Source organism: Anolis carolinensis, chromosome 2 (assembly GCF_035594765.1).
Source record: "Anolis carolinensis isolate JA03-04 chromosome 2, rAnoCar3.1.pri, whole genome shotgun sequence".
Classification (NCBI taxonomy): Eukaryota; Metazoa; Chordata; class Lepidosauria; order Squamata; family Dactyloidae; genus Anolis; species Anolis carolinensis.
The window spans coordinates 164,499,384-164,518,118 of NC_085842.1; the positions used below are offsets into that span (position 1 = coordinate 164,499,384).

The following is an 18,735-nucleotide window of genomic DNA, read 5'->3' on the forward strand; positions in this document are numbered from 1 at the left end:
TTTCATGGTTCAGCTTGGATTTCAGCAGCCTGAAACAGCTGCCCCATCTTTTCCAAACAGTAGGACAAGATGAAGATGTGGTTTTATGTGGCAGGAGGAAAGAAAGATGATAGATTTCTGAAGTGCATCTACACCAGGCATGGGCAATCTTTGGCCCTCCAGGTGTCTTGGACTTTAACTCCCACAATTCCTAACAGCCGGCTGTTAAGAATCTACATTCTAGAATGAATGCAGTTTGACCCCACTTTAACTACTGTGTCTCACTGCTATGGAATTCTGAAAGCTGTTGTCTCCAGTCCGCCCTATTTGGCAGAGAAGGCTAAGGACCTCAGAGAACTACAACTCCCAAGACTCCTTGCCATTGAGCCTTGACCTTTAAAGTGGGGTCAGACTGGATTCATTCCACTGTGTAGATCAGGCATGGGCAAACTTTGGCCTCCAGGTGTTTTGGACTTCAACTCCCACAATTCTTAACAGCCTACTGGTCTAGGATGCATGTGGTAGCCCTCACCTCTCCAAGCACCTTGTCCACATCATCAGGCTGAACCAACTGAAAAGAATCCATTAAAATAGGACAAGCTGGTGGTCGCAGGGCCGTAGCCAGAAATTTGGGGGGGGGGGGGTTGAACCCCTAACACACACACACCCCGCTACAGACCTGTCAATATCTGCTTGAGATAGTGCCTGGAGGGACTCTTAATTTTTTGTGTCTCATAGACTTAACATGGGGATTTGGTTAACCAGTTAAAATTCATGAGTTAACCAGGGTTTTTTTTAACCTGAAAAATGGGGGGGGGGGGTTGAACCCCCTGCTACAGGCCTGGGTGCTCCTGTACAGGCCTGGGTGTCCCCCCCCCGCTACAGGCCTGGGTGCTCGTGTTACATGCTCAGAGACTGCGGTTAATATGGTTTAGAAATGGAGATGAGCACCAACCCCCAGAGTTGGACTTTACTAGACTTAATGTCAGGGGAAAACCATTACCTTTACTATCTATCCCTGTGTGTTGGTTTTCTGTAAACTGTGTGGCCCCAATTGTTGTCTGGGTCTGCTGGTGAATAGGGAATAAAGATTAAGAACAAAATAAAATATTTAGGAGTACAGTAACTATAACTAAGGATTTACATGAAATGGAAGTGGTAAATGTTACAACATTAAGGAAAGCAACTCAAAAGAAATTACTAGAATATGAAAATATAAAACTATCATGGTTAGCGTTAGTTTAAATGAAAATTCTTCCAAAGATAAATTTTATATTTAGAATGGTACCACTACAAATTTCAGAAGAGGAATTAAACAAATGGCAACAAATAATTAACAAATATTGCAATGGCAACAAGCAAAACAGGTTAAATAAACAACTTTGGTATAGGTCACAGAAGGTAGGAGGTCTAGCACTCCCCAACATTAAAAAATACTACGAAGCAAACAGGATGAGACTAGTTATAGAAGGGATGACAAATAAAGAGGACTTGGAATGGTTGGAGGAAGGTTCGAATGAAGTAAAGGAAAAAATTTGGAACATATTTTTTAAGGATTTAAAAAGGAAAGAAGTTAAAGGAGTAAAAAAAACCAATGTTGAGAAACGTGCTAGAAATTTGAAATAGATACAAGAAAGTATTATTGTCAGAAAGCTCAACATTAACACCAATAATAATGGATAGGAAATTCCCAAAAAATCTAAAAAAATATACTGGATAAAAAAATTAAGAGAGAAGAATATAGACAAAATTGGAGATTGGATAAAAGCGGACATGAAGAAAGAAACTATACTGAGAGTATTTAGAGATATTAAATTCTCATGGTTCCAATGCTTACAGCTAGAACAATGGCCCAAGAACTGGATAAAAAATAATGGGGAAGGAGGCAATCCTACACAATTCGAACAAATGATACAAAAGGAAAGAGCAATGGGAGTACACCATAGGATGAAAGGAATAACCAGTAAATTGTATAAGATATTAATTGAAATCAAGGGGGAAAAATTAAAAGATGCATTATTAAGAGAGATATGGGAGGGAGATTTAGGGATTAGGATAAGGGAAGTGGATTGGATACAGTTATGGAATCAAAGACATTTAAGGAACCTATTGATACGTGTTAAAGAAAATTATTATAAACTGATTTGGCAAGGGTACTTAACACCAGTAAAGATAGCAAACATTAATAAAAATGCTACAAAAAATTGTTAGAGAGGTTGCCAGGAGGTGGGTACATATATACATAAGGTAAAGGTTTTCCCCTGATGTTAAGTCCAGTCATGTCTGACTCTGGGGGTTGGTGCTCATCTCCATTTCTAAGCCGAAGAGCCAGCATTGTCCGTAGACATCTCCAAGGTCATGTGGCTGGCATGACTGCATGGAGCGCCGTTACCTTCCTGCTGGAGCGGTACCTATTAATCTACTCACATTGGCATGTTTTCGAACTGCTAGGTTGGCAGAAGCTGGAGCTAACAGTGGGTGCTCAAGCCGCTCCCGGGATTTGAACCTGGGACCTTTCGGTCTGCAAGTTCAGCAGCTCAGCACTTTAACGCACTTCGCCACCAGGGCTCACATATATACATATGTGGTGGCAATGTAAATATGTAAATGTATTTTGGGGAAAGGTATTTAGAGAAATGGAAGCTATAATGGATAAGAAGATAGGAAAAAGTGCGCATTGTTGTCATTATATAATGTCAATAAGTTGAAAAAAACAGAAGGGTGCAATAAATAATATGTTAACTGCAGCAAGGCTGTTGATAGCAAGGAACTGGAAAGGTAAAATAAACATACAAATAGAAGAATGGTAAAAAGAACTATGGAAATTAACAATAAACGATAAGTTAACATGTAGATTAAGAGTTAGGAATGGAGTATGTAAGGAAAATGACTTTGACGAGGTTTGGGGAAAATTTATTGAGAAGGGTTCAAAAGAAGTAGATAGGAAATTACCTCCACAAGAAGAAATGGTATTTTGGAAAGAGAATGTAAATTGAAATGGCCGGGGGGGGGGGGGGGGGGGCAGAGGTGAAAAGAAACAGCATACAAGGTATATATATTTACTAGCTGTGCCCGGCCACGCGTTGCTGTGGCGAAGTCTGGTGGTATGGGAAATAAAGTATTGAGGAATTGGTGGTAGTTAAGGTCAAGGATAAAGTTTTTCCCCAGACATTAAGTCCAGTCGTGTCTGACTCTGGAGGTTGGTGCTCATCTCCATTTCTAAGCCGAAGAGCCGGCGTTGTCCATAGACTGCTCCAAGGTCATGTGGGATGACTACATGGAGCGGTGTTACCTTCCTGCCGGAGCAGTACCTATTGATGCACTCACATTTGCATGTTTTTGAACTTCTGGGTTGGCAGAAGCTGGGGCTAACAGTGGGGGCTCTCTCCGCTCCCCCAATTCAAACCTGTGGCCTTTCGGTCCAGAAGTTCAGCAGCTCAGCGCTTTAACACGCTGCGCCATCAGGGGATATTATTTCCTAAAGGTTGTGAATATACAATATTTCTGATTGGTTTTTTTTGTTTGTTGGAGGCAAGTATGAATGCTGCAATTAGGAAAAATGATTAGGATGTAATGGCCTTGCAGCTTTAAAGCCTGGCTGTTTCCTCCCTGAGTGAATTTTTTGTTGGGAGGTGTTAGCTGGCCCTGATTGTTTCCTGTCTGGAATTCCCTTGTTTTCAGAGTGGTGTTGTTTGCGATATTTTATGTGCTTCTACTGTCTGTGGCCCTGAGAAAACAGAGGATTTGCCAGACTTTGAGGATGGGAATACTTTGTTGGGAGGTGTTAGCTGGCCCTGATTGTTTCCTGTGTGGAATTCCCCTGTTTATTTACTGTCCTGGTTTTAGAGATTATATTGTTCTGCATTATTCTATCCCAGTAATTATTTCATATTAAAGAAGAATCTCACTTATCCAACATTCGCTTATACAATGTTCTGGATTATCCAACGCAGTCTGCCTTTTCATAATCAATGTTTTTGTAGTCAGTGTTTTAAATTCATTGTGATATTTTAGTGGTAAATTTGTAAATACAGTACAGTAGAGTCTCACTTATCCAACATAAACGGGCCGGCAGAATGTTGGATAAGCGAATATGTTGGATAATAAGGAGGGATTAAGGATAAGCCTATTAAACATCAAATTAAGTTATGATTTCACAAATTAAGGACCAAAACATCATGTTAGACAACAAATTTGGAAGAAAAAGTAGTTCAATACACAGTAATTCTATGTAGAAATTACTGTATTTATGAATTTAGCACCAAAATATCACGATATATTGAAAGCATTGACTACAAAAATGTGTTGGATAATCCAGAACGTTGGATAAGCGAGTGTTGGATAAGTGAGACTCTACTGTAAATACTACATAGCATTACTGCGCATGGAACTACTTTTTCTGTCAAATTTGTTGTATAATATGATGTTTTGGTGCTTAATTTGTATAACGATTACCTAATTTGATGTTTAATTGGCTTTTCCTGAATCCCTTCTTATTATCCAACATATTCACTTATCCTGCTGGCCTGTTTGCGTTGGATAAGTGAGACTCTACTGTATATTTCTAATCTTATATTATCTGCTCAGAACTGGATTATCTGAGGCCCCTTCTTCACAGCTGTATAAAATGCACACTGAAGTGGATTATATGGTGGTGTGGAGTCAAGATAATCCAGTGCAAAGCAGATAATATAAGATTATAAATGGGTTATATTGCTGTGTTGAAGGGCCTTGAGTCTACACTGCCATATAATCCAGTGCAAATTAGATAATCTGTGGAAGAAGCCTAAGTGAGGCCTAAATCTGCCTGTCCCCTAACTGAAACCTGGCTGTCCCTTGGCTGGTTGCTAGGCAACCAAGTGGGCAGAGATTAGCCCTCTAAACTGGCAGCAATTGGATAAAAAAAATTATTGCTCTCCCTCTAATTAGGACTTTCTTTTTCTTTTCTTTTTGTTGTATCAACCTTGAGGCGTGGATGATGGGTTGTGTTGTCAAATTTTGAGGTTGGGGGGCCTGTACTTTTGTTGTTTTGTGAATTGCCGTGATGCCATCACTCTTTTATATATATAGATATAGTTGATGCAAAGAATTAAGAGTGAAATATAAGAGTATTGAAGGTATTGATGTATGGATGTACAATATTTTAAGAAAACTAATAAAATTTTATTTATTTTTTAAAAAGTGAATAGGACATCTAGAAAGGGCCGTTGTCCTTCATTATTATTTTTCCATGGTGAAGTGGATGTTAGGGTGGATGATGTTGAGATGGTCCAGCAACTTGTTTAGCCAGTTTGCCCTTTACCTCGTTTTGGCTCCTCCCCTTTAAGGGAACCTTCGCTCCCCCTCCTTTTTCCCCCTCCCCTCTCTCCTCCTCACACGAACAGGGCGCGCGCTCATCCACCGCGCCACTGTGATCTCACCTCGCGCGGGTCCAATGAAGGCGCTCCCGGGGCGCTTAGCAACAGCCCGAGGGCGCGAGGGCGGGCGGGCGTGCGCGAGAGAGAGTGGGCGTGGCCTCCGCGGCAGGGCCAACTGTTGCCCAAGGTAGAGAAGGAAAAAAAAGGGAGGGGGAGGGAGGAGGAGGAGGCTGAGCCTCGTTGCTGCTGCTGCTGCTGCTTCTCCTCCTCCTCCTTCTCCGGAGCCGCTTGCTCGGCTTTCTCTCCCAAGGCGGGAGCGCGGGCGGTCGCCTGGCTGCGCTCTGAGGTAAGAAGAAAGAGCCGTTAGTGGGACTGAATGAAACCAACGGGATGGGAAGATTGTTATTGTGAGGGAGGTATATGAGGGGGAGAGTTTCTTTGTGTGTAAGGGAGCCGTCGGTGGCGCAGCGGATTAAACCGCTGAGCTGCTGAAGTTGCTGACCGAAAGGTCGCGGGTTCGAATCCGAGTTTGGCTTAGAAATGGAGAGGAGCACCAACCCCAGAGTCAGAGGAAACCTTTACATAAGGGCGCCTTTCCGCTCTCCCCGCAGTCATGATGGTCCTGAGTCTCCTTCGAGCTCACTTTGGGGTGGTTTCTAAAACCTTTTGCCACCCAATGAGGTCCCAAAATCTTGGAGAGAGGAGGAGGAGGGGGGGGGGGTCTCCTTTGTTAGGGCGGGCACATGTCTCTTTGCATGACTTCTCTCCCTGCTGCCATCAATACCAGCCCCAATCCAAATGGATGATACGGGTTTCGCTTATGAAGAGGAAGAGGAGGAGGGAGAAAGCGTGGGTGGGCGAGCAAACTGCGGGCTCCTAAGCCATCCTTGGACTTTCCAGGTTGTCTTTTGCAGAGATGGAAGGGGGGTGCACTGTAGAATTAATGCAGTTTCACAATAATATTACCTGCCATGGCTCAATTCTATGGAACCTGGGAAGTTGTAGTTTTACCAGGACTTTAGCCTTCGTTGCCCAAGGGTGCTGGTGCCTCACCAAATTGCAAGCGTCATGATTCCACTGCGACAGTTAAAGTGGGTTGCTGTGAGTTTTCCGGGCTGTATGGCCATGTCCCAGAAGCATTCTCTCATGACATCTGTGCCAGGCATCCTCAGAGGTTGTGAAGTATATTGGAAACTAGGTAAGGGAGGTTTATATATCTGTTGAATAATATTCAGGGTGGGAGAAAGAACTCTTTGTCTGTTTGAGGCAAGTGTGAATGTTGCAGTTGATCACCTTGATTAGTATTGAAAACTCTTGCAGCTTCAGGGCCTGGCTGATTCCTGTCTGGGGAAATCCTTTGTTGGGAGATATTAGCTGGCCCTGATTGTTTCACGTCTGGAATTAAAGTAGGGTCAAACTGCATGGATCCCACAGTGTGCAACTGTAGACGCACCCACGGATGACAATGCCAGCCAGATTTGTTTGGTGCAGGGTGGCCTCTGCCACCTCATTCGTCTTCTCCGTCTTCTCTCTCGCAAAGGTGTGAAAAGTGGGGTGGCATTGGTGGTAATCCAAGGTAAATTATCTTAAAATGCCCTCTGGTCCATTGTGGCTTTGGGATTGATGCAGACCTGAAAATCTCAATTGAAGCAGGAGTCCAGATTCTGAATGGTGATTATGATGACTGGGCAGCATGTCCTATTTTTCTCGCACACAAAAACCAGCAGGTGGAGTTTGCGGAGGGTGTTTTGCAGTTGGGAACCTAGAATGGACCAAGGACAAAGCTCTGTGCTTCCCAATGTTTACTTTAAGCAAGCAGTCTTGGGCTGGCTCTACACTGTAGAATTAATACAGTTTGACACAACTTTAACTGCCATGGCTCAATGTTATCAAATCATGGGATTTGCAATTGGGTGGAGCACCAATTCTCACTGGCAAAACGTACTAAAGATGAATCAAGGAACATGAAAGGCACTGCAGACTAACTCAACCAGAGAAGTCAGCCATAGCAGAGCACTTGATGAACCAATCTGGACACAGTATATTATTTGAGAACACAGAAATGCTGGACCACTCTAACAACCACCATGTCAGACTACACAGAGAAGCCACTGAAATCCACAAGCATGTGGACAATTTCAACAGAAAGGGGGAAACCATGAAAAGGAACAAAAACTTGCTACTGGTATTAAAACACTCAAAAATTAGAACAGTAAATAAAGAATAACACTCAGAAGACAGGGGAATTCCAGACAAGAAACAATCAGAGCCAGTTTACACCTCCCAACAAAGGATTCCCCCAGGCAGGAAGCAGCCAGGCTTTGAAGCTGCAGGGCTATTCAATGCTAATCAAGGTGGCCAATTGACACATTCACACTTGCCTCAAAGAGACAAGAGTAATTTCTTCCACCCTGGACATCCACAGATATATAAACCCCACTTGACTAGTTTCCAACAGACCTCAAAATCTCTGAGGATGCCTCCTATAGATGTGGGCAAAAAGTAAGGAGAGAATGCTTCTGGAACATGGCCATACAGCCTGGAAAACTCACGGCAACCCAGTGATTCTGGTCATAAAAGCCTTCGACAACACAAAGCCCAAAGACCTTGTGAAACTACAACTCCCATGATTCAATAGTATTGCACCAATGCAGCTGAAATGCAATCAGTTGGCATGAATTCCTCAGTGTAGATGCAGCCTTGTGTTCCTCTTTTAGGCAGTCTAGCAAAATCCAAATCGTGGCATATAAAATGTGGATAGGTGGGGAACAAGGGAGATGTACAGTGTGTTGGTTCTCCTTGTAGTGTTTGAAATCCTTCCATGATGGAGGTTTTGACAATGATGGCTTTTTTTAGGTGAAGAAGCAATTGATGTCTTACATTCTGGGAGATTAAGCCTAATAATATCTAGAGAGCAATACCCTCTGAAATTGCTGCATGAGACTTTTTGGTGGTCATTCATTTCTGATGCACTTGTATACTCTTTCCCATAACAACTATTCAATGTATGAAATTCAGGATTGAGCTATGATTGATCACTCTGAATGGGGAGCACATAAATTCAAGTAAAAAGGAGGCTGATAGCCTCAATATACAGAGTCATCTTGTTTCTGGATAACTGTTGATGTGAAATGCAAATAGAAAGGTTCATTTTCCTTCATATTGTGCTAGTAAACTGTTCATAGGTTGGCTTGTCTAGGATTTGATGGCTTGATATTCTAGTAGAGCTCTTCCAATTTTTTAAAAAAAACAACTCCTGTTTCTCATGGCAATTCTGTGAGGTTTTGAAAGGGTTCAGTGCCCTTATGGGTCAGTAGAAGTACTTGTAGTTGGCAACTTCTCTGAATAATGGAGTTCAGAAATGTGTAAATAATGCAGGAGAGCAAATAGCTATTGCATGATTGCTGACTTAGACCAATCTGTGAACAAGCTATGTATGCCACACATGTTTCCAAATTTATACACAAGGCACTGGTCCCTACAAATGAAAGACTGTCACATTTCAATATAATTTGCATTTGATTTGCCCTATGTTTTGAAGTGATTTTGCATGGAAATTACTTCAGAAGGCAGGCTTTCTTTAAAACTCTGTCTCCTTGCTTCCAGTTTGCACTGGTAGAAACAATTTTTCAGAGTCTGGCAGCTATGTAGTTCACGGGAAAAATGGAAATGAGACACCCTTTAATATTCAGAGACTTGAACCAAGGGAACCCCTGGTTTCCTAAAAAGAGTAAAGAGGCTGTCATATTCAAATGAGCCAGTGGGTGCATCGCTAGCTGAGCAAATGTAGTCCATCTCTGCTGTGCGGCAAATGATGTTGGCTCTTGTTTTCTGATTTACTACTGCATCACTTGCTAGTGCTGCTGACAGGAAAGGATCTGGGACTTCCTTGGACTTGGAAGCCCCCAAATGATGTCAGCTTATGATACATGACATAGAGTGGTTTGGTGCAGAATGGTAGGTTTTGGGCCGTGTTTTAGGGTACACAGTTCGTTGGAAGCAGCAGTTACCATCTGGGCTGATCCTTCACAGAAGAACAAGCAAGATCATGCACACATAGACACACTAGGCTGGCCTAAGTGAAGGCATGCACACTGCATTGCTTGTAAAATGATTTTTCAGATAAATGAATGCAGCGGTGTGCTGAATCCATCCATAATTGAGTTCAGTGATGGATGGTTGCAGCATGGCATTTAATGCATTCTTCTGAAATGTACATTTTTTCAAAAAAGTAACTTTTTACCACCCTCCATAGGACAATTATCACAACTACATAGTAGCAGCCAATTCCAATAGATTTCATTGTTTTGAGTATATAAATCTTTTGTCAACCTCTGTTGTTTCATACTTTCAAGTCATTTCCAACCTATGGCAACCCCAATGTGGATCGATCACAGGGTTTTCTTGACAGGGTTTGTTTCGAAGAGGTTTCACATTGCCTTATACTCTATTTTTAAAACCTTGTAAACAAAAACTGGTTAAAAGAGGAAATTTAAGTTTGCTGAATGAATAAATGAGGTCCAATATGTCTGGCCAACATATGTATCCACTGGTCATGTGATTTAGAGCCATGATTCTCAACCTGTGAGCCATTAGATGTCTTAACTTGAACGCATATATCCCCTAATATTGGAGATTCTGGGAGTTGGAGACCATTGGTCTAGGAAAATCTTCTGCTTCTAGAATCTTCTGTGCTGTGAAGGGATTCATTGACCCACAAGCTGCTAGGAGACAGGTTCCCTGAGAGGAGGATGTAAAGAAACAGTGATTAAAGGCATTTCATTTCCTGATCTCTTCCCCCCCCCCCCCCCCCCTGTTAATGTGACAGTATAGCCTTGTGTTTGTGGTTTGTCTTCCTGTTGCTCTAGAAGAAGCTTGGTTTGCTTTCTTCCTCTTTTTTTCTGGAGATATCACATTTCACAAGAGGCTGTGAGAGCATTTGGTGTATTTTCAAAGGCTGAACAACCCTGGGTATATTGTACAAATTACAGTGTTTTCCCTTGAGGCAGCTCAGTAGTCACAAATGACTTGTTCTTGCTATTATTGCTCATATTTGGGGTTGAGAAAGCAAGGACAGCTCACTCACATATCCCTGTGCTTCTTCCTCTTCACATTGGCAGGTAGTAGTTGGTTGAATTCTTATCTTCCTCATGGATGTACAATAAGACATTTTTTTAAAAAGTATCTAGGAATATCTCACTGAAATGGTTGCCCTGGATAGGACATAACTTACACCATATATTCTCCCATATAAGTCATGTTCATGTATAAGTGGAAGACAGATTTTGGAGCCAAAATTAAGGATTTTGATATGACCCATGCACAAGTTGAGGGTAAAATTTTGGGTTTCTCAAATACATTACATAGATAAGTGAAATTTCCAGCATTGCCTCAGAGGGCCAGCTGCATTTGGACACTGTCATCACTATTTTCCCACCCAGGCATTCAAAAGGGCTTTCACCACTTTCAACACCCTAAAAGACACACCAACCCCCTCGACCCTCCCTGGTAGCCTTTTGCAATGCCCGAGTGGAAAAGCAGGGGCTCTTTGGTACTTCCTCACTGCAGCAGAGAGGTGTCTCTAGTCCCCGTATTTGGGGAGAGGTCCAAGAGCTGCCAGATAATAGAGCAGAGGGGTTGTTGCTTCTTTCAGACTCCGTTGGCAGGGACAGGGCTCTCAAACTCTTGAAGCTTAGTTTGTGTCAAGAGAGCCTGAAGGAAGCACCCGAGCCCACTGCTGTCTCCATGACAGGGGGAACCTCCAAAAGAGTCACCACCATTTTTTAAAGAAGGCATTACAAAGGTAATGGCATAATGGAGAAAGTATCACATTGACCTATGGATAAGTAAACCAGCTTTTGGGGATCAGTTTCTTTACAACCATTTTTGACTTACACACGAATGTAAGAGACTGCCAGTATCATAATGCACGAACATTCTCATAGGTTTTTCTTTTTTGTACAATTACCGGTACTCCATTCTTAAGGAAGTGAGAAGGATGACTGGAAATATATCTCCTACCTGTAGGAAACTGCTTTCATATTCCTAGGGAGAATTGTTTAGAAGAGGCAAGTCAATCAAACCTGGGAAACATGACCTGCAGAAATGGCAGAGAATCAAAAGTAGAGGAGGCAGTATAATCTGTTTCCAGGATAGTGGTGTGGAACATCAGGATTTGCATGACCCTTTTTTTTTTAGTGCAAAACCCAAGATCTCACTTGCACTATGCATTACAGAATTCTGTGCCAAGTATTTGTTTTGAGGTAAGATTTTAATAGAAAACAATAGTCAGTGTGCAGCAGTGTAAAGAGTCAAAAAGTCAAATGCCTATTATTTTTATTAGCTCCTTGTTTTCTGTGAATTTTGGTGCAATTTTCCTTGTGAATGGAGGGGAAACGCATTTTCCCAACAATATATTTTATGCTCTATTTATACCATTATCCACAGAATTCTGGGGTAGCAAGTTTTTGAGTTGTCAAGACAAAAGACCTGCTTCTGGTAGTGGTGAAAAATGATTTTTTTAAAAAAAAAATGATACAGATCAGCACTACACAATTGGAAACTTGGCTGTTGTAGTAGTTTGAGTGTTTGACTAGGTCTGAGAGATGATGGTTCAAATTCATTACTCAGCTATGGAAATGTACTCAATGACTGGACAAGCCTCACCCTCTCAGCCTAAGTGGAAGGAGGCAGTAGCAAGCTGCTCCTGAACAAATCCTGCCAAGAAAGTTCAGTTAACAGAGTTATCATAAATTGGTATTGCATTAAAAAGCAACACAGCAGACTGCGTTTTTGAACTCTCCTTTTCAGTGTTACTAAAGAGACTGTCATAATAGAATCCCCCGTTTTAAAATTCCCCACTACACTACTGTATATAGTTACTCCTTTTGCCTAAAAACAATGTCTTGGTAGCTTCCTTTGTTTCAGGTGTTTGATCTGGTGCGGATACAGGTCAGCAGGGAGTACTTCTGATATTGATCCTCTTGCTCTCTGCAGGTGGATGTAGGATAAAATATTTTTCTGCCTGGACCAAAAGAGACAAAATGGTTCCTCCTTCTCATTGTGCACACAGGTGCCATTTAGACTGGTTTTGAACCTTGCCCCAATATTGGGAATGGTCCTCCGCCTCACATGAGGGCAAAACACTGGTTCGGAAGTTCTACAGGAGGAGCACAGTGATATAACTCTTTCCTCCCAAGAGAGAAGAAACACTGGGGGTTGCATGGAGGAGAAATGGCTACAATCCAATATTTGCTGCCCCATGACAGTTTCCACACTCTGTCTGGTAGCATGGCCAATATTGCTCATTAGAGCCTGCAAACAGCATAGGGACAGGATAACATGGTCTAGCAAAGAACGGGCACGTCTCATGCACATGAAAATAAGTAAACTTTGGGATATTTTGGCCTCAAATTATCAGGTGCTTTAAAAGTCAAACAGACAAATTTCAGCACCTTAATTTGAATCCAGAAACTGATTAGGAACCAATCCATTTGTGGCAGAATGTACTGTACATATTCACATTTTTCATCCTCTACTACAGTGGTTCTTAACCTGTGGGTCCCCAGATGTTTTGGCCTTCAACTCTCAGAAATCTTAACAGATGGTAAACTGGCTGGGATTTCTGGGAGTTGTAGGCCAAAACACATGGGGACCCACAGGTTGAGAACCACTGCTCTACTACAAGGAGGTTGGGGGGAGAGGATAATCAACATTTTAGTAGGACATTACTCCGTATACTTCATATTGGAATTATGAGAACAGACCTCATTTTGTGAAGGTTAAAACAGTAGTGGACCAGCTTGCTATAAATTAAGAAAACATTCAGATATAATTTTGACCCACTATTGACCAAAAAAATCTATGTTTCTTGTTAGTATACAGAATGTTTGCTCTGATTCTACAAAAAGCACACTCATTTTCAAACAAAATAAAATCTGGTGCAAGGATAATGCAGACTATGGTTAAATACTAAACTCGCTTATTAAGACTTAAATGTGGGTTTAGGATAGCAGTCTCAATCCTGGTTATGAATACAGCAAATATAATGAAAGCAAGACAATTTTAATGTATTTTTTTCTTTAGAACATTGGTTCCTTAAACTAACTTACTCAAACCGTGATTTCATGTTGTGACTGACAGCCAACCCTTATCTTTAATTTAAATAAGTAATGTTTAACCACCATTAAAGAAATCAAACATGATAATCGTAAGGCATTATGTCCGCACAAGACCTAAGTAGCAGACATATAGAATTGAGTTGCATTACATTGTTGCTTTGTGACACATGTCTACCACATATTTCTGACTGTAGAAGTCATGACACATGGCTTCTATGGAGGTTAAAATTTAATACCTTGTATATCAGGGGTCCTCAAACTTTTTAAGCCGAGGGCCGGTCCACAATCCTTCAGACTGTTGAGGGGCCGGATTATCATTTGAAAAAAAAATACAAACAAATTCCGATGCACACTGCATATGTCTTATTTGTAGTGCAAAAACAACAATGAAAGAACAATACAATATTTAAAAAGAAAAACAATTTTAACCAACATACATTTATCAGGATTTCAATGGGAAGTATGGTCCTGCTTCTGGCCAATGAGATAGTCAAGTTAATTAGGATTGTTGTTGTTATTGTTGTTGTTGTGTGCGTTCAAGTCATTTCAGACTTTGGGTGAGCCTAAGTCTAAAATTTATTTATTTATTTATTATTTACTGCATTTATTTACTACATTTGTATCTCACCCTTCTCACCCCAAAGGGGACTCAGTGTAGCTTACAAATTATATGTACACACAATATATTATATTATTAGCATAGCACAATATTAGCATTATATATTACTATATTGAACTATACCACTATACTGTAATATTATTAGTAATATTATATGTAATATAGAATATATAATTAATATTATTATATGGTATTATTATTTGTGTTATATTGTATTACATTATAATATTATTATCAATATTATATGTATATACAATATATTATATTATTAGCATAGCACAATATTAGCATTATATTACTATATTGAACTATACTGTAATATTATTAGTAATATATGTAATATAGAATATATAATTAATATTATATGGTATTATTATTAGTGTTATATTGTATTACATTATACTATTATTATCAATATTATATGTATATACAATATATTATATTATAAAACTGAGGGCGGGGGCCAGGTAAATGACCTCGGAGGGCCGCATCCGGCCCCCGGGCCTTAGTTTGGGGACCCCTGTTGTATATGCTCTTTTTCTTAAACCTTGTTCCCTAAACTTGTTATGAAAACAAACTGTTCATTGGCTGCCTTTGTGCATCTTCTAGCCCAAAGAAATTTTGTTTCCTGCTCAACTATAATCATTCTGGTTTAGTGCAATGTACAGTATTCTTTATGCCATTGTTTTAAAATCCAGAATGAAAAATAGATCTGTGACTTTTTCAGGCTGTAATTGGAATGGCCTATAATGTTAAAATTGTTCATTCATTCTGCTAATTAGCAAGTAGATTAGCTGGTGATATTTACCCCCCCCCCCCCCTTCTAAACAACAATATTCAAGTCTTCTCTCCTGATAGAATATTGACACAGTTTACATAATTTGCCATGGTTCACTGCTGAGCTAAGTATGATCTAAACATTATTCTATCAAAACATTGGGCCATGTTTAGCTGTCTGGTGGTTTTCAAATTTGGAAAAGCAGCCTTTTGTTATGAAAAGGATAGACTTATTTCTCCTACCATTCAGGGAAACTTCCATCTCTGATAGATTGGTCAGCATTTATGGTTTTGGGTGGCTAGAATTTATATGTGCCAGAGGTTTTGCAAAAACCTTCATGAGTCCAGGAATAACAAGAACAAAACCCAAAAATTCTTAAAAAGCACTAACCCCCAACCCTGCCCTGCAGTAATGGTAATGCCATTCTTACTTCCTGGGAGTCAGTTTCCCTCAATTCAGTGCAATTTATTTTCAATAGGCATGCATAGAAATGCGCTGTGAGGCTATTCCTCAATTAACAAAAGTGTAATGAGTTAATTATAGGGATAGAATATATTTGCAGGAATCTGTAGTATTAAATAGAAACATGTACGTGTGAGTTGCTGTATTGGCTTAGAAGGCTCCCACACAGAGGAGGAGAGGAGAAATTAATGCAGTTAGGTAATTTACTTATAGTGGAGCACTTTTTTATTCACCCCAAATGTTTTTAATCCATTTGACACATTGGTTAAATGTTACAGTCCTTAAAAATAGCCATGTTTGTTGCTTTTGTTTTCTTTTAAAGTTTAAACATTGAGTAACAGATTCACATTCCATACCCTTGACCCATCTGCATGTGCTCTGATCTTCCTTCAGGTTATTTCTTTCTTCATTCCATCCTGTTCATTCAGGAGCAGCACCTGTGGGGAGTGATTGGTTTGAGTCCCTGACTAAAACTCCTGGAAACCAGGGTTTTAATTTCTACTTAGGTCATGGAAACCCTCTTGGTGATCTTGGGCAAGTCATATTCTCTCAGTCTCGGAGGAAGGCCAGGACAAACATCCTCTGAGGAATAAATCTTGCCTTTAAAAAACCACAAAAAGGATTGCCATAAATCACAATCAATTTGAAGGCAGTAAAAACAGCAAGAAGAACATCACATCTAGAGAGACTGATATAAGTTCTAGGAAGGGCCTTTAACAATCACTACTCCAATCACATATGAAGAGCAGACTTGCTATTTCTCTGTCCAATCCTACCAGCGTCAAAACTGGCTCATGACGTTTTGCAGCCTGAGGCCATGGATAAAATGACACTCCCCTTCACCATTCCACATGCAACACTTCATCCCATCCCACAGTTTAATCTCATGTCCATACTGCAACGGTACTGTTGGCAAATAGGCTGCAAAACACCCTCAATATCTGCCTTCTATCTCACATCTTTGTCCTCCAACACCTCACTAGTGCGCTCCAATCCCCCAAGATTTCCAGCTTGAGACATATGCCTCATTTTGCCTAATGGCCTTGGCACATAATGACTCTGCTATTGCTATGCCATAAAAATTCTAAGAGAAGCAGATATACAAGAGTCTCTGTGTCTCAGATTTTCTAATAATACAAAAGTATTCCTGGCAATAGAGTTCAAGAAGAGTTGTAGCTAAAGATGATTGCAAAGCTCAGCTAGGATATGCAAATAGCTCACAGTTCATCCAGAAAGGGACTAGCATTTTGAGAGCATTTGATTCACCTGTGGGTGCCTCATACCCTCCACCTATTCCAGCTTTGCAAAAATATTCCCAAAAAATCCTTTATCAGACCTGAGCAAGGCTGTTAATTATAGAGTAACCTGGAGTCACCATAAGTCAAAGTTGACTTGATGCCAGTCAGCTACAGCACCACCATTCCACTTTCTCAGCTGCTGCAATGTTTTAGTTTCTTGCAATGTTTCAGTCGTCTTCCTGCTTTCCCCCCTTGTCCTTATCTTGCTTCTATTGCTTAAAATTTAGCTGGAAGTGCAAAGTAGGTTTTGTGCAATTAACTCAGTAGGAAGGAAGAGCAGCAGGGGGTATAATCATACTCTTCTCAGAACGCTTAGGCTGCAGCCCCCTTTAACTTGTATTTTTTCCTCAATAGCTTTTGCCAGCTTGGCCACACTTGCTTGTTGTTTAGTCGCAAGTGCCCCAGTTTTTACTTGTGAAATGCTGGAGAGAGTATGATGCTCCCACCTTCAGTGCCATTGTTTCCCATCACACGGAAGACCATTTGTTTTGAAGAAATTGGGTAGTGCTTGTTTTCCCACTGTAGATGGGATTAGGTGTACCAATTCCATAATATCCAGCAAGAAACTGAAGTTTTACCTTGGCTTTGTTACTATTCAATACAGTTACAAATGTCATATTCTGGACTTTTAACTAAATGATTCCAGATGTGTTCACCATGTCATAAATGACAGTTATATTGTGGTCATTTATCCCATCAAAAATGAATGCAAGAGCTAGATATTCTAACCAACATCGGTGCTATGTCCACCACAAGGATCCCACCATCTTGTCCTTGGGCCGACTGGACTGCATGGCCTTTGTGATCTCTTCTAACTGTTAGATTCTTCATTCCATAGTGCTGCTATGTAGAATAGCATCCATGAACAGGAATGACACAACGTAACATAAGCTGTACACCTTGCATGTTACCACGGGGGCGTGCAAAGCGGGAATATAGTGATGAATAATTATTTGATACTTATCTATGAAATTAGCCATTCTATACATTTCTGTATTCTAATTTGTTTAAATCATTTAAAACATTTTGAATAACAGGGCACATATTTAATGAAGGCAGAAAGTTCTGGAAAACTGATGCTGTATATACATTTTATTTGAGAGCCAGGGGTCTGAGTGTTTGATGGGGGCTTGGCAGCTTAGGTTTTGAATTCCCACTTAGCCATAGAAACTTGTTGAGTGATCTTGGGCAAATCCCAATCCCTCTGCCATATTAGAGGAAAGCAATGACAAATCCATTCTGCGCAGATCTTGCCAATAAAACCCTGTGATGAGGTCTCCATAAATTGGAATGCACTTGAAGGCATATAACAACTGCAGCTGGAGCATCAACAGTCTAATTTGGTGTGCTGTGGCTCTTCCAGTCTTGCCATCTCCCCACACTTGCATGTGCTTACACACAAACATAAAATTCTTGAAACATTTCAAATGTAACTTCATTGTCGATATTAATGTTTGTTGGTGAATATATTAGAGATGGCTGCCCATGAATTTTGATCTCACCAAACATAACAGCCCAAAGGAACACACTGAGGTCCTAACGTTTTGACCATGCATGAGCAAACTGGCCCTTCAAGTGTTTTGGACTTAACTCCCACAATATTTAACAGCCTTAAGCTGAAGTCCAAAACACCTGGAGAGCCAAAGTTTGCCCATGCCTGCTTTACACTGTAATGTTTGGAGAAAGGCACTACCAAAATGATGCAAAAAACAATGTGCTTTAATTCCCAAAAGCATTTTCCAGTCTGAAGAGTTGGAGATCAAGATAGAAATGTGGAAATCTCTGATGGCTTTGTTATTAAGCTATTCAATTTCTGTTATCTCGTTTTAGCATTCTACCATCTTTGAAGCAAAGAGCACTTCTATTATTATACCCTGGCAACTTCAGTTTTTAACTTTTTTTAAGTTAACCTCTATATGCAATTTTTTCTTAATTTATATTTCACAGGGTCTATATTTTCATATTTAGTTTTGTTCAAATTAGCAGTCTCTTTGTCTTGCTGCCTGAATACTTTCCCCTCCTCCCTAAAACATTCTTTGTCTGTCTTCACACTTTAACTGTGGTTCTTGCTGCAAGAAAGATGTCTTTTACAAGCATGAACTTGAAGTGTGTGAATGAGATG

General features: G+C 40.5%; 1 protein-coding gene across 4 annotated transcripts in view; it reads left to right on the forward strand.

The window, feature by feature from the left end:
* Positions 1–18,735, forward strand: part of rab11fip4 (RAB11 family interacting protein 4) — a 254,293-nt gene that overhangs the window by 174,232 nt on the left and 61,326 nt on the right. Inside the window, exon 1 of one of the 4 annotated variants that reach the window (XM_062971004.1) lies at positions 5,524–5,682. The exons of the other annotated variants lie outside the window; for them this stretch is intronic. The gene's annotated coding sequence lies outside the window, so the exon portion shown is untranslated. Of the gene's footprint in view, positions 1–5,523; positions 5,683–18,735 lie in introns of those variants that run through there. 4 annotated transcript variants of the gene reach the window in all.